The 17,508-nt window shown below is 38.4% G+C and overlaps 1 long non-coding RNA gene across 1 annotated transcript in view; it reads left to right on the top strand.

Moving 5' to 3' along the window:
* Positions 1-5,457: 5,457 nt before the first annotated feature.
* The window catches only part of LOC141512405 (uncharacterized), a 31,158-nt gene continuing 19,107 nt past the window's right edge, over positions 5,458-17,508 (top strand). Inside the window, exons 1-2 of the long non-coding RNA XR_012475475.1 lie at positions 5,458-6,509; positions 15,936-16,064. This is a non-coding gene — a long non-coding RNA (uncharacterized LOC141512405). The remainder of the gene's footprint in view (positions 6,510-15,935; positions 16,065-17,508) is intronic.

Here is a 17,508-nt window from a genome sequence, read left to right as displayed (position 1 = left end):
TCAAACAAGGCCAGGCAGCATATTTGTTTGGCAAGCTAGGAGCTGCTCAGGTCCCTGACTCTCTCACTGGTCAGGCTGAGCCAGGAGGGAGAGAGAACCCGGGTAAACATGTTTCGCAAGAACAGGGCTGGTCAGAGCTAAAGGAATTCTAAATAAGGGCAGCAGAACCTCAGAGTAGCCTTGCCTGGGCCAACTGCTTTGAGCCGTGAACCCCTGCTGGGAAAAATCAAAAATATAGCTAGCTCAAGGATGGAGACAGAGCAGGGAGAAGAGGTGACTGAGGTGGGACCAGCCTAAGTGAAGAGGACAAGACATATAGTCATCTGAGATATTTCCAGGCATCAGAATCTATAGAGTACCACTAGGCATGGTACCAAAGTGAGCCCTAATCTGAGGAGCTAAGATCGTAATTTAAGTCTAAGATTGTAATTTAACTCTCACAGGTCCCATGCAGTGTATGTTCAATTTAAGATTAATTTAATTCTGGTTTCAGATTTTAGGCATCTGAATCTATTCATTTCAATTAAATTTGACAAAAATCAAGTGTTCATTCTAAATCAACAATCACTCAAAAACAAAGGTTTTTGGATAGTTCGAGGATAGAGTTGACCTTGGGATTAGAAAGATCTGGGTTCAAGGTTGACCTCTGACAAATATTCATTGTAGACCCTTGAGTAGACAACTTAACCTATCAGTGTCCCAGGCAATTTGGAAATTTAAGTTGCAGAAAAATACTGAACTGAAGTGGTAGTTGGAGTTTCTATATCTGGAAGTTCCCTATATAGATGAAATCTCAAATCCAGGCCCTGTCTTATTCAACCCATCTTTAAAGCATATTTAAAAGTTTAATTTGCTATAAAAGAGAAATAGTGTCTGTTTCTGTATATTTGTTTGTTATATATTTCCATATTCATGTATGAAGTCTTCTGAGGGGTTGAGAGTATCTTTTTCTAATGCCATTGACTCAGGTCCCCACCAGTGTGCTTCTTTTTCATTCCCCTCCATATTATCTCTTGAGAATCATTTAGTTGTCCATTCTTAAGTAGTTTCAGAAGGGATATTTATTAAGATGGTATAGTAAGAACGGTTGATTCAAAACATCCTTGCAAAAGTCTACGATAGACTTTTGCAGGAGTATATAGTCAAAGGAAAGTGATAAAAGGGAATCTCAGAACCCTTGATTGCTAGAAATCCTCTTCTCTTATTTGAGGGGGGTACTCAAGAAGTTTCCCTTGTTGGATTTCTTGGCAAGGCTCCTCATGGAGCTGTGAATCTCTGCCCAGTCTGGCCTTGGCTCCCCATTCAGACACTGCCATCACCTGGTCTGGGGATGTCAATAGGATACTGATTGAGATTCTGACATCTTAGCTGAGGTTTCTCATTCCCCTCCAGGCATTTTGTCTTCTGGGGTTTGTTGGAACACTCTCTCTCCTGGCTCACCATTCACTGGAACTCCCAAATTCCTGCTAACTCGAAGCTTATACTTAAGAATGCCTCAGCCAATTGGAATAGATTTCTATCTTCTACATTGTACTTCATCAAACAGCCTTCAGAAACTTTTTATTTTTAATCTGAAGCCTACAATTGAGATGGAACATCTTATAACTTTCTTTAAGTGAGATGGGGTAACAACTGATTTACAGAATCGCCCCACACTGACATATGCAATAATTTGGGGAGAGAGAGTAGCTGGAGACATTAGGAAAAGCTTCATGTGGTTTCATGTGACTTGGAGAAGATTAGGAAATGAGATCTATTAATCAACCAAAAAATGTTTTCTGTTCCTCTTGTGTTCCACTTTTTATGGAAAAACAAAACCAGAAGTGAAATAGTCTCTGTAAGTCATCTTAAGGTGCTCACATTCAAATAGGGGATAAAGTATGTAGACATCTCAAAAATATATAGTAATTTCTGGAAGAAGATGCTGCCAGGGAAGAGAGGGACTTCTGGAAAGCTTTCTGTGGGAGGTCAGACCAGATTCAAGTTTTGAAGAAATCTAGGGATCCAGAAAGATGGAGGCAAAAAGGGAATTCATTCTAGAAGGACTTGTTATGCAAACTATGGAAACTAGAGATGGATTGTTATGGCAAGAAGGCCCAAGTGGCTGCAACATAAAAAAAGGGAACACAAGGTTAGGCTGGATAAGGAGGAATAAGAATAACATTTATGGAGTGTCTATTATGTGCTAAGTACTTTTACAAATAATAATTTTACCTCATAATAAATGCCATAATTACCCTCCAATTTAGAATTGAGCAAACTGAGGCAGACAGATTAAATAAACTAAATTTGAACCCAGGTCTTTCTGACCCTAGGTTCATGACAACATGGCCACCCACCATGGAGAACTTTAAATGCCAGGCAGAAGCATTTGTATGTTATTCTATTATCATTGGGAATCATTAAAGATTTTTGATTTGGATTCTGGTCTGTGCTTAGGAGTATTCATTTACCACCTATGGCAAGATGGACTGGAGATAGAGGAAGTTGGATATATAAAACCAAGGAGGAAGCCACCGCAATAATCCAGGCAACGCATGGGGAGGTCCTCATAGGGTAGGGGTCACTAGAGTAAAGAGGAGGGAACAGTTGTGAGAGTTGTTGGGAAGACAGAAGCAACAAAACCTTACTGACCCTGCTGAGTCAGGAGAGGCCCTCACTGGAACAACTGGTTTCCACATTGCCATTTCAGCACAGGGCTGAGTTGGGGAATATCTTCAGGTACCATGAAAGGGTCAAGTTTTTTCAAGACAATTTGAGATCGACCAACAATGAACTCCCTAATACGTACTGGATCATGACTCCTGATCTGGTCCTCATTCCAACCTACCATCCTTTAATATATGCTACTTTCATCTCAACCCTTTGTCCTTTGGCACGCCAACAAAAACTGGAAATCAATGCGACCTAACCTAATTCATACTCTCTTAGATCTTTCTTGTGTTTTTCTTTCTTGATTACTGGTATTTTATTCTATTGTTATATTTTGTTTAAAGATAAATGAGGATATAGAGGGTCCTTTAATTTCACTCACTTGGGGAACTCCCTGGTCAGGACCCTCCTTCCTTAGTCTTAGGTAATTAACTTATATAACCAAAAAGTTATATGACTTATTCAGGGTCACAAAGCCAGTATTTCAGAGGCAGGACTTAGACTCAGTTCATTTTCACTACAGTGCTTCTTCTGATTAGTTTTTTTTAACAAGTTAGGTGGCATAAGAAATAGAATGTTAGATATGAAGTTAGGTAGACCAATCTTCATGAGTTCAAATCTGCTCTCAGATACTTCCTAGTTGTTTGACTTTGGGAAAGTCACTTGCTTCAATTTCCCCATTTGTAAAATGAGCAGGAGAAAGAAATGACAAACTACTGAATAACCACTCAAAAGGGGTTATAGAGTTGTTGAAATGACTGAACAAACACCTATCCTTCTCCCTTATGCTGCCTGTAGTCTCCCTTTTCTGCAAAGATGAGAGAGATGTGTACTCTCCTATATCTATGGCCAAACCTGGTCATTATCTTTCCCCATGATTCATTTTTATTTTTTGGTGGTTGTTTTTTGGTGGCTGCTTACTCCTCTTAGCATGATTTCACATGCTTTCCCTTGCCTCTCTATATTCTTCAGGTCTTTCATTTCTTATGGAACAGTGTACATCAATGCACCATAATTTCTTTCCCCATCCCCTTGCAAGCTGAGTCACATCACCCTATCTTTGCCAGCTTGACACCTAATCACTAATACATTTTGGCTCGGATCCTACAGGAAAGGTCTTACTGTCTACAGGATCATAAATTGAGATCAAGAAGGGATCTAGAATCCTACAAGTGATCTCCTGTGGAATCATCTAGGCCAATATTCATTTTGCAGAGGAAGAAACTGAGACCCAGAGGAGGAGGATGATCGGCCCAAGGTCATGCAGCAAAGCTGAGCTGGTATTAGAATGCAATTTTCCTGCTTCTCTTGTCCCTGTTGCTTCCATCACACCATTTATGTCTGTCTTCAGCTAGTGACCATTTATAGTTTTCAGTTGCTCAATCAAAAAATTCTTTATGGAGCATCTAAGATGTCTCCAACATGTGCTAGGCACTGCAGGGAAGACTGGAGGAGAGATCTCACATACACAAGTCACAATAAGAGAACAATACAAAACACTTTGTGATGAAGGGCTGGATTGTACTCCAAAGACAATACATGCTCCTAGACTTCAATGTCAGCTCTAGAGAGGTGAGGGGTCAAGTATTGTCTTTGGAGTCTCTAAGAGGCAAGGGGAATTCATGGTACTCTAGTCCTTTGTGGTGCTGAGGCTACGATAAGGTAAAGAGATGTGTATATGTGTCTTCCCTAATGTTCATATAGTATAACCCTCAGATGTCCATTGGGCAGAATGGGTGCCAATAACATTGTCCTTTTCTGGTGAATTAACTTGAAGTTCAGAGACAAACTAATAAAACTAAGACTAAATCAGTAGACAATGCCTGGAACTTCCAGTGCCTGGAACTCATGTCCTAATTTTTAAAAATCTGATCTTTATTTTTTTAAAATCCTAAACTTGACAAACACCAAGTGAGATGAACATCTACATATGCAAAGTAGAATATAACAAAGGATCAGTCGAGTGGCCACAAATCAGCCCTGAGAACAGCTTCTCCCATTAAGTGGGGTATTTTCAAATGCTCATCCATGCACTCCTATTTGCCTTCCTTTTGTTCCCTTCTGTGATGAAAACATATATCTATGGCTCTTTTCCGACTTCTCTCTTTTTTTTATTTGAATAACCTCATCATTTCATCTCTATCCCTCTTAAAAGAACTAAAAATCAAAACCTTGTATTAAATATGTAGAGTCTCAAGCCAGATGAATTTCCATATGTCTGAAAATACAAGCCTCATTCTGCACTCTTGAGTTCCATATGCCTCTGGTAAGGAGGAAGGCAGACCGTTGCTGTTCCCTCAGCATGAGAGCTGAAAATTGCATTGTCTCATAGTCTCTATGTCTTTCTTGTTATTTTTCTTCATTGCATGGTTCTTAACTTAGATCCATTAATTTTTTCTTTCTTTTTTTTTTTTTGGTGGGACAATGGGGTTAAATGACTTGCGGAAGGTCACACAGTATCAAGTGTCTGAGACCAGATTTGAGTTCAGGTGCTCCTGACTCTAGAGCCAGTGCCTTATTGACTGCACCACCTAGCTGCCTCCATGAATTTTTCTTTTTTAAATATTTCAATTTCAAATTTTAAATCATTTTAATACTTCAATGCATTTTATCATAACTGTTTTTTTTTTGGAATTCTGTTTTTTTTTTATTGTACATTTAAAAGTCTTCTGAGAATTTCCCAAAGTTCTTAAGCCTTTCTTAATTTTTTTCTTTATCACAGGGATCTTAGATAAGGATTCATTATTTATTTATTAATGTTTGGATAATCATTTCAATATAATTGATTTCTTTTGTTATTTTATGTGATTTATTTTGTGAATTTAAAACCTTCTGAGAAGAGGTTCATAAGCTTCTCTGGATTATCAAAGAAGGTTAAGATGAACCTCTATCATGTAAATATGTTCATTATTCTCTGTGTTTTGCTCACTTCATTCTAATTGGTCTTCTGAGTTTGTCCTCTTTCTTACAATAATGTTATACCATTAAATTTATATGCCGGAACTTGCTAGCTAATTCCCCATTTGCTAGCTGTCCCCCAAATTTCCAGTTCTTTGCCTCCATTAAAAGAGCTGCTGAAATAGTTTGCTCATGGGAGTCCTTCTTCTTTGCCTTTCACTCATGGGGTCTAGCCCTGCTCCTATAAACCCAGATCTTTTGGAATTAAATTTAGTGTTCATCCTACACCACTCTATTGGACATTATCTTTACCTATTTATTTGTTGGAAGTTAGAAAAAGGCACATGCAAGGTCAATTTAAGAAAGAAAGGGGGAAAAAGATGCATCTTTTAAACCATGAGAACTCTCTCAAAGCAGAATAGACTGCCTTGTGAGACGGAGTTCTCCAACTTTAGGGAGATGCCCATTTCGCAGGGATGCTATAGAGGTAATTCTTGTTTAGGTGCATGTTGGCAGAGGCAATGGATTCTGGGATTTTTCCTCTCTGAGATGTTGTGATTTTGATTATGTTTATATGTAACACACATGTGTATGTTCTCCTACATGTATATGTGCAAATTTGGGGGCTCTGGATTTTTGATGGATGGGACAGTTTGGATCCATGATTCTATTGTTGTTGGGGGGAATGTTCTCTACTCAGAGTTCTATAGAGTCCTACAGTTGGTTAATGTCAGAGGTGGGATTTGAATCCAGTTAGGCCTTCTTGGCACCAGGGTGCCATGTTGCTCCTTCCCACATATATACACTTGTACAATGCTTATATATTATATTCCTTGGATAATATTGTAATATTGCCTTGTATTTATATATGTATCTCAGGACAGCTAGGTGGCAACTAGATGGATGGAGTACCAACCCTGGAGTCAAGAGGACCTAAGTTCAAATCCCAACTCAGACAGGTAATACTTATTTAGTTGTGTGATCTTGGACAAGTCACTTAACCCCATTGCCTTGTAAAAACCAAAAAACAATCAAATCAAATATATACATATACATCTATATGTGTATATCTCCTGATAGAAATAAAAGTCCTTGAGGCCAGAGACCAGTTCATTTTTTTCATAACTAGTATTTAGGAAAGTGAGTGATATGCTGACTCATTGATATCTAGACCAGTGACTCTCAAAAATATGGGCCCTTTGACTGAGACCCTTCCAGGGGACTCATGAGGTCACAACCATTTCCATGATAATACTAAGATTTTAAATTGGTAAATATCAATGCATATAACCTATATAACCAAAAACTCTTTTGAGAGGGGTCATCTTCAGTAATTTTACAGAGTGTAAAGAAATCTTGAAACCAAAAAGTTTGAGACTCTCTGATGTAATACGTCATCTTCCTTTTGCAAATGAGGAAAATGAGGAATAGAAAAGTTAAAAAAAAACTAACAAAAAATGCTATTCATGTCACAACCTAGATATAGGCCGAGGTAGAAAGATGGTAAATTTCTCTGGACTCAGTGTCCCAGGTTCTGCATGTTCTTGAACATTATCTTTCTGGTACAAACTTGGGGAAAAAAATGAACTCCATCTGCAAAATGGAGATGCGGAGGCCTGCTCTGTTCATACTCAAAAAGAGGAGGTCATTGAGATCAAGGCTGGGATTTCTTTGAAGAAAAAGGCTACGTAAATGCAAGATATGCCCTCTGTATTTCCCTAACCTCCTGTGACCAGGGCAAACATCTTTCTTCTCTGCTTTCGTAGTTCATGTTGACAGTTTTATAGAAGGAGATTAGTCAAAAGTTCTGTCTTATCTTGCAGCCATGAGTTGGGATCTCTTCCATTGGGATGAGTCAGTTACCATCTGAGGGAATGGGGGTGGGGAGGAGGTTCTCCACAACAAGGATGATATGAGCATGCCAATGGATTTGTGCCCATCAGCACAATCCAACTCAGCCATGTCTTTGCTTCTAATTCTATACATTTTCAGAGTTTGGTGTGACAGAGTTCATAGTCATAAGTCTCAGAGATATCTGAAATAGGGATATAGATTTAGAGCAAAAAGGAACCGTATTTATAGACCATTGAGTCCAAATCCCCCTTTTATGGATAATGAAACTGAGGGAAGATCAAACTTAAATAAATTGTCCTGGGTCACATGATTGATAAATATATGAGGCAAGATTTGAACCCAAATCTTCCTACCTTGGCAAGTCAGTGCCTGATGCCTTCCTTCCTCTAAACTCAGCAAACTTTTAAATATGGAACAAAATGCTAGAACTTGGGGAAGGAGAGATAAATGAATCATATAATTTAAAAGTGGGAGGGGACTTAACCTCAACTCCTACCATGAAAAATTCTTACTATCAATCAAGTAATTAGTAGGTATTTAATAAAGTGACCATGCAAATGTGCCCTACATTGTGCCATGCCCTTTGGATTCAAAACCAGAAACTGTAACAGTCAACATCTTGTCATACATTAGGAGAGGAAATGTGTGTGTGCAAAACAGATGAGGAGGCAGCAAAGTGATTTGCCCAGGGTTGCAGAGCTAGGAAATGTCTGAGACTGAATCTGAACTCAGGTCCTCCTGACTCCAGGCCTGGTATGTTATCCACTGTACCACCTAGCTGCCCCAATGAAAAATAAAGCTTTTTGGAATAAGGAGGTAGCTTAATTTAGTGAAAAGCCTGTTGGGTTGGAGGATGGGAGACCTGGGTTCTGATTCAATCCCTAGCACTAACTCATTGTGTGACCCTCATGCTTCCCTTCATTGTCTCAATTTCTTTTTCTGAAAAAATCAGACTTGGAGGCTAGTCCAAGGATTCTTAGCCTTTTGGTGCATTGTGGACCACTTGAGAATTGGGCAAAGCTATGTATGGGTCCTTTTTTTTCAGAATAATGCTTTTGAGTAGCTAAAATAAAATGTATAGAATTTCAAATAAAGCTAATTATATTAAGATGCTGTTATCATATACATATATAATATATTACATGTTATATAAACATTGAAAATAAAAATAAAACAAAATATAATATCTATTTTGAAAGTTCATGAACACCATTTTAAGAACCACTGATATAGGATATAGATCACCAAACTTGGAGTAAGAGAATTAGATTCGATTGTGAGCTCCTTGAGGGTAGGAGTCATCTTTTGCCTCTTCTTGTAACCCCAGCAGAATGTCTTGCATACAGTAGACACTTAATAAGTGTTTATTGGTTGACTGAAATTCAGCTTTAGGCACCTACTAGTCAGGTACCAATTGCACCTGAACAGAATTTCAACCTTTTCCCAGTCTCAATTTTTTCATCTATAAAATGGGGATAATATTCCCTATCTTACAGGGTCATTATCAGGATCCAATGAATTTATAATACAAATAAAATCCATGGTAAACCTTAGTTTGCTATGGAAATAAATATTTGTTCTCATTATTATGCATTTTATTAAAGTATGTTAAATGACTTTGTTTTAAGTTGGGTTCCATGGATTTGGGATTGTCTAATCTCAGACAGGATGACTACTTGGTTGGGAGATGGTGGAGGAAACTTGACCTTAGGAAGATGCTTGTCTAGATGACCTTTAAGGTCTCTTTCTAAACCAACATTTTGAACTTGGCATCCAAAGAAATGGATACCCTCTCCTCCAAGCTCAGATTTGGGGAGCAATTTAGCCCTATAAAGCATTTCCCAAAGCATCCGTGACCCCAGAGGCTCTACACGAATCCTGAAATCATGATTGACTTTGGGCCTGCTTGAGAACTTAACATCTGTCTCCCTGCTTGGATGACCTCATCTTCAATGCCAGAGAATGCAAACATAAATCCTGCAGACTTACAGCCAGGGCTGGCTGGCGAGGGCTGCTGGGGAAATGCATCTAATGATGCCACTCCAAGGGCAGAGGTTTGTCGAGCCCCCAAGGAGGATTTTGCTTTTGGGTCATTCCAGCCTATAACTCATCTCGTCTGGAGCTGTGGCCTTGACAGGGACCTGTATTTCAATGTCCTGAGGCCCTCTGCCCCTGAGCCAGGATTGCCTGGAAAGAGAAAGCTTCGAGGCTCCAGCCCAACTTCCAGCCAAGGGGCATGGCCAACTTAGTCCTACGGGGCCTCATGGCCCCGGATGATCAAGGAACATTGACAACAGAGATGGAGATAACTGTGTTGGAGAGGTGAAAGAAGAGCTGAGGACCTTGTTAGAATAGAATACACCATCGGACTTAGACCAAATAGGTTATTTTGACTATTATAAATATCAAATTAACTATTAAGGATATAAGAAGAAAGACACTATTCACATACAGAGAAAGAACAGATAAATTGTAGCATTTATAGAACGATTTTCTCATATTTGTAGCTATTTGCATCTCTAGGATGGGGGGGCGGGGAGATGTCAAAGAAATTCACATGATCACTTTGTTGTATAAAGAGAACAGCAAGTTTTCCTGGGAGATTTTCAGTTTCATGCACATTTATCTTTTTCTATACTATTATAGAAATGCTTATTTTCTTCTATAAATTAAAAATAAAATAAAATTTAAAAAGAATAGACCACAATAGAACAGAAGGGTAGAGAATATTGTAGTACAGAAGAATACTTTAGCTGGGGCTCAGAAAATTGTATTTTGAAATACTATATTTATTTTGAAAACTCCAATATAGATTGATTTCCTTTGTCCTTCTATGTATTTTATTTTCTAATTAAAAACAGTGTTCTAAGGACTCTGTAGGCTTCATTGAAGTGTCCATAATAAACACACACACACACACACACACACACACACACACATATTCACCCAAAGTTTCTGTGACCCTCCTGGTACAGGGGACTGAGCAATGTACTTAAATGTCAGGAGGACATGGATTCAGATCCTGCCTCAGTCATTTTTTTTGTAGTATGAGCTAGATAAGTCATTTTATCCCTTTTGCCTCAGTTTCCTTCTCTGTCAGATCAGAAGTGTGTATGTGTGTGTGTGTGTCTGTGTCTGTGAGGGTGTGTGAAAAAATGGAGTTCATTCCTTCAATTGTAGAATGAGGGCTTTGGACTTGATAGTCTCCCATTCACTGTATTTGGAAGATCTGAGACAAAAGGGACTGCACTGTCTCGTCTAACTGGAGGACTAAAAGCTTTGGATTTCACAGAATCCTCTTTCTGGAGCATTTTTTAAGCTTTTTGTTTAACAGATGTGGAATATGGGTGTGAGGAAGGGAAACCAGAGAAATGAAGTGATTTGCCCAATGTTACAAGAATGGTAAACCTCAGAAGTGGGCTTTGAACTTGTGTCCTCTGTAGACCCATCACTCTTTTTATTGGAGTGTCAACCCTATAGGTAACCAATCAAGTTTTAAACACATATATACACATATATGTATTTAAACAAGTATGTTATATGTTTTCTATACACATATATAATGTGTAATATATATAATCTATTGTAATTGTAATAAAATAGATTTATGTTAAATAAAGGTATAGTGTAATAAATAACATCTGTATAAAATAGGTGTCTATAAATATATAAGCACCTATATTTTGCAATTATATACATTATATAAATAATTGTACAAATATGCATTCATATATATAAATCCATGTATCTTGCTTTCTCTAGCTCTATAATCTCTCTTCTTTCTCTCCAATCATCCATATCTATCTATAGCTATCTATTTATCTGCCTCTCTCTATTTTAACCATCTTCTGCTTTCCTCTCTGGCTCTCTCTTTGTCTCTCTGTCTCTCTGTCTCTCTGTTTCTCTCTCTGTCTCTCTCTCTGTCTCTGTCTCTCTGTCTCTCTGTCTCTCTGTCTCTCTCTCTCTCTCTCTCTCTCTCTCTCTCTCTCTCTCTCTCTCTCTCTCTCTCTCTCTCTCTCTCTCTCTCATCCATTGCAGAGTTTGAACAGCTCCAGGGCTGCTTCTCAACAGTTATCTGGACAATAGGTGCAATAGTTCTCCGACTCTGCACCAGGTGCAGGTTTTTCAAACCAAGGAGTCCTGCTACATGAGCACAGGCAAATGCCAAGTTACTACCCTATTATTTGGCACTTTCAGCCCAGCAGCATAAGGCGTGGGCATTTTACAAGCAGTGACTCATTTGAACAGGATAAGGGAATCAGGGGAAAAACATTCTGGTCTCAGCTACACCTCAACCAGAGAGTGGCACAAGTGAAAGGCAGCCAAAAACACAATTCAGGAGGAGAAGACGTCTGCAGACCTTTATGATTTACAAAGTCTAATGAGCACATAGAGTACTAATTCCCTTTTACAATTAAGGAAACTGAGGCACAGAGACCCTGTACAAACGGAATATTCAAATAGAATCAAAGTTAGTAGTTATATAGAGAGTTATATGCAGGCTTCCGCATTCTTGGCTTAGTGCCTAGAGTTCTAGGACTAAAAGTAAAAAAAAACAAAAAAAACAAGAAAACAAAAAACAGTTCAAATCACGAGTCAGACATTTAGCAGGTAGAAGAGAGAACTGAGATATTACCGTGAGTAAGTCATTTAACTTCTGACTGCATCAGTTTTGTCATCTATAAAATGAGGATATTATCATCTTCCTCTCAGAATATGGTGAAGACCAAATGATATATTATTTGTAAAATGTTTTGCACAGTGCCTTTCTCCCTTCACCTTTCTTTGTACATTCTAGTCCACTCTGATTAGTATTGGGGGCTCTGCCTTAGGGAGCTGTCATTGGGGGCATGCAATCTCTCTTTCCAATGATGCTGTAGACCTCTGTGCTTATGCCACACCCTCAGGTTTTGCCCCACTCCCAAGGACATACTAGTTACCAGACTAGTTACTTTTTTTTTCCTGAATGTTCCGTGAGCCACCTCCTTCCTAAAATGCAGAGAATTATTTTACTGGAAAGGGCAGATCAGAGTAGGAGTTGGTGAAAGCTAGGCCTTTTTAAAATCCATTGAAAATCTCATTGACTTTTGTAGCTGCTATATCAAACAGTGGATTCCTACTGACTTGTGGTATGAGAATCTTATAGATATGACACATAGATTCAAGCAAAACATTTTTGAAAATGAGTGAACACGATGGAGAGATGAGGTTTCATTTAGATAAATTTACTCTAACTCTTGGAATGACTGGATCCAAAGAGGAGTCACTAAGTGATTTGTTTCAACTTGGAAGGAGCTTTCTAGTAGAATGGCTAAGAAATTGGTCCTTGCCTTGGAATTGTTTTATAAATGACCTTTGTAACTCTGGTTTCAAATGTCTATCTTATAGAAACTTTAGAATCTGACCCATTTTTTAGAGTATAGAAACCAAATGCACTTTTTCTTTTTTGCAAGGCAAATGGGGTTAAGTGACTTGTCCAAGTCCAAACAGCTAGGTCATTATTAAGTGTCTGAGACCGGATTTGAACTCAGGTCCTCCTGACTCCAGGGCCAGTGCTCTATCCACTGCGCCACCTAGCTGCCACAACCAAATGCAATTTAGAAAAAAAAATGAGAAATTTGTGAGGGCCATTTTGAGTGACAGTTTAGAAACAAAGCTACAATAAAGTGCTTTTCTATTTAAGGGATCAGGGGGAAAATGTGTGTGTTATATGTGATCTATGAAAACTTTTGAAGAATCCACTGTAACACACAGAAAGGGAAAAAATCGCATGAAATTTTTTCCTAACAACTATTATAAATGATAACACTATAAAGAAACATTAGGACGAATATTTTGTGAAAATTTGTGAGGAACTGGCAAGAACAATGTATTTTGCCAAGACTGCTTCCTGTGATTACTGGAAAGAGGACAAAGAGAAAGGATTAATTCCTAAGAGACTAAAATTAACCATTATCTAGAGGAATATGAGATCCTTAAGAGACATTAATCAGTATTTGGAACTGAGTGGTGTGAGACTGGATTTCCAGACAAGGACTAATATACTCTTGGAGGATTTGGTGACACTATGGTTGTGAAGGTTTGCATAACTGAAATACTGCAAGGATTGTATACTTTTTTTCTTATTGCTTCCTATCAGCGATTATTGATGGGGCATGAGGTATTTCCAGTTTGTTATATAATTAATTTTTAATGAACTGGTATGGAGATTTGAGCTAATTAATTAACTAATGAAAACTAAATTATCCAAAACATATCCTTGGATTATGTTAGAACCAATACAGATAAAAGCAAATAAAAGAATGAGTCTAGTGGCAGGTTGAGTCTGTGATCTGCTCTAACTCCATTAATGTCTTCACCCATACTTGTGTGGGTCCTTGCCTTTGAATTGTTTTATAAATGACCTTTGTAACCCCTCTGTGAGGGGTTCCTGCCAATACTTAAAAAAAGGCATAGATGTGGTTGCAAAATCAGAATTGGGAGGAGTATCAGAGTTTCATTAAACCAAACTCGGGCCAAGATAGAAATCACCTCTATACTGCATCCCCCATAATTTGCTGTCTCACTTGTGATTGAATCCCTCTGGGGAAGGGGAACTCATTATCTCCCAAGGTAACTCATTCCAGCACTAGTTATTAGGAGAATTTTCCTGATATATAGTATCAGTTTACCTCCATGCAACTTCTGATCAGGTTCCTAGTTTTGGCCTCTAGGCCAAGTTAGATGTGTCCATCTCTCTTCCACATGATAGATCTCAAAATATTTGAATATAGTGCTCACCCCTCCCCAGACTCTTTCTTCTCCATCCTAAACAGCCTCATTTTCTTCAACTGATCCTCAGCACACACACTCTATAAGGTCTTTTGTCATTCCATTTACCCTCCTTTGATAAATGTGGCAATGTGTGTAAAAGTTATTTTTTGCATTTTAATGGAGTTTACAAAAATAAGACATTATTAGAAAAAAACTTTATTGGATGAGTTCTAAAGTTTGAAGATAGAATCCTTTTTCTGGTGCTGTGGATTACTGTTTGTTCTCTCTCTCTCTCTCTCTCTCTCTCTCTCTCTCTCTCTCTCTCTCTGTTTCTCTCTTCACAAACTATTTATGATCTAGAAGACAAATCCCAAGATGGATGCTGCTTACGGACCAGGCAGATTAAATGACCTGCGCAATACTGTCCAGGCATTGGGTCAGGCCTCGGATTTGAACGAATTCTCCCTGATTTAAGCCCATAGTAGGGTTTTATTGATGGGTAGACAAGTTTGCCCCCAGTGTTGCAGAAGAGGCAATTAGGAAACTCCCAAAGTGCCTTTGTTGGCATTTAGTGGGGGCTGATTTATCCCCCTGCCCTTCATCAACACTCTGCCTCAATATCTCCCAGTGTGTAAAGTCTTGTAAATCTTCTTTGGTAGTTACTACATCACTGCTGGCAGAATTTGTGAAAACACATGGAAACTGTTGTTAAAGAAACAAACCCATAAGAGGCCTCCATGGAGTCCCTTTCAACAGGGATTGAATTACTTAAAATCAATATTTGAACAAGAACCAATCCACAGCTTTTCCAAACTAAATTAGTGGGGACTGGGCTGGGGGCTGGAAATGTGGTTATATCAAGATGAATGTTCTCCATAGGGTCCTTTGCAGGAGCACAAAGAAAATGATGAGGAGGATTCCCAGATCCCAGATCCAATTCTACCACTTCCACTGCCTCAGTGGCAACAATTAACAGCAATATAGAAATTTTGTTTTTATACATAACATACACCATCTCTTGTGCTTCTTATGATAAATCCATAAATTACAGGCTATTTTTTGTTTGGATTTACTGGTAGATTTGGAATCAGAAGACCTAGATTTGAATCATGGTTCTATCATTTACTATCTGTAACTCAGTTTCCTCATCTGTAAATGAGATGATTAGATTAGCTGGCCTCTGGTATCCCTTCCAGTTGCAGATATAAATTTCTTCCTGTGTTGTTTTGGGTAAGTTATTTATTTCATTGACCCTCAGTTTCCTCCTATATAACACAAGGGAGATAAACTAGAATCCAAAACTTCTAAACTTCTGAATTGATTCTATATTCTCCATCCATTTGATAATCTGGTGAACCCTAAGGGCTTCTTTTCAAAGTAATGTTTTTAAATGAATAAAGCAAAATACACATAACTACAAAGGAAATCAATTCTATTATCAGAGGGCAACTAGATGGTACAGTGGGTGTAAGTCCCAAAGTCAGGAAGACACATCATCTTGAATTCAAATCTTGTCTCACACTCTTACTGGGCAAGTCACTTAGTCCTGTTTGCCTCAGTTTCCTTATCTGTAAAATAAACTGGAGAAGAAAATGGCAATCTCCAGTTTTGGGGGAGTATCTTTGGCTCCGTATCTTAGTCAAGAAAACCCTAAATAGGGCCATGAAGACTTGGACAACACAACAAAAATAATTATCAGATTTTTTTTAAAGAAACCTAATATTATAAATTCCAAGTCAATAGATGGACAACCACCTTCATCTTTTTTTCTTTCACAGGCCACTCACTCCTAACCCATTTGATGCATATGTCTCTCCCTTCTTCTGGATCCAGCTGAACCCTTGCAGAAATGGATAGTTTGCCTTCAGCCCCCAATCTCCTAATTTTGAGGTTTTTAAGATGACTAGGTAACTATTTTAACACATTCTGTGATTCTGTTACTCAGTGACTCTTTTTACCCAGAGAAGATTCTGCTACTTTCTGTGGTGCTAGAATATTAGGAGGAATTGTCATGGGTGAGAACTTCCAAGAATTGGTGACATTCTAAATGACATCCCTGGGAAACCACAATGGGTCCAAAGACAGGTGACTCTTGCTATTCTTCATCCTTCTGGGAGAAAACGATCTAACGTACAGGTTACTATGAGGGTGCTCCACTACTCTCTGGGGTTGATCTGTCCTTTAGGAGTCTTGATGGTATAATAAGGAAATAATTCCTTATTGGATTTTCCACATGGGTTTATTAAATTTATATAAATGTTAAAAATTGTCAGAACTGAATCCGTCTTTTGGTCTAGCCAATCTGATCTTATGCAAAATAATGGCTCTTTGGTGGACTTTTACTTCACTCAAGCTTCTCAATTGTTAGTGTCCTGCCTTTTCAATTAACTTGTTTCAACTATTTTGCATTTATGTTCTTTATATTTATTCTGTATATATTTATGGATATTTAATATACTTGCTCTCTCCCCAATGTAAGGCAAACTTGTTACAAATCCAATTTTTTTTTGGTTTTCATCTGTATGTCTTAGTACACTAACTAGCACATAGTAGGCACTTCCTACCTGTTTGGTGATTAATTAATTTGTTGACTGATCAACTCTGAAATTTGATGAAATCCCTCTCCCTCTCCACTCACTTCACTGGTTTCCCTTCATAAACCATGAAGAGACCTGCCAGCTGTGGAATGCTCATAACTCGTGGATTAGACTGAGGTGGAGACTTAGAATCTTGCCAACTATAGCATAAGGCCCTCTATGAATTTGGGGGAGTTCTTTACTCTATTTGAGCTCCCTTTTTCTGTAAATTATGGAAATTGGACAAGATTACCTTTCATTTCTTCCCATAATGATTTTTCAAGACATTTTTCATGATCCAATCGATAGGGTTTCTCATTAGAACTAGACATCTTCATCCTCTGCTTGGTCCAGTAGGAAGAGAACTTGATTCACATCCTGGGCCTTCAGTCTGGGCCTTCACGGTACATTCTTTGCTCCTCTCTGGTCTGAGATTCTTCAACTACAAATTAATTTGACTAGATGCTCTTTCAGGTCATAATGCCAGCAACCCCAGCTTGGCTGTGTCTAGGACTTTTCCTGAGCAAAGAGCTAAAGAGAACTTCATTTAGCAAGAACAAATCCCGAACTATGTTAGAAAGTTAGAAAGAATGTTAGAAAGAAATATGACATGCCAGGGGGACTCCCTGGGCAGAAGGGAGATTGGGGAATAGCAGAATATGCTTTCACTGATATCAGCATTCCAAAACCAGAATGTTGAGTAACACCATCCTCCTCCCTCCCTCCTTCCCTTCTACCTCCCTTCCACACCCAGCAGTTCTTCCTATGGATAAAC

Source organism: Macrotis lagotis, chromosome 2, assembly GCF_037893015.1.
Source record: "Macrotis lagotis isolate mMagLag1 chromosome 2, bilby.v1.9.chrom.fasta, whole genome shotgun sequence".
NCBI classification, from domain to species: Eukaryota; Metazoa; Chordata; class Mammalia; order Peramelemorphia; family Peramelidae; genus Macrotis; species Macrotis lagotis.
This window is presented reverse-complemented; position numbering and strand designations above follow the sequence as displayed.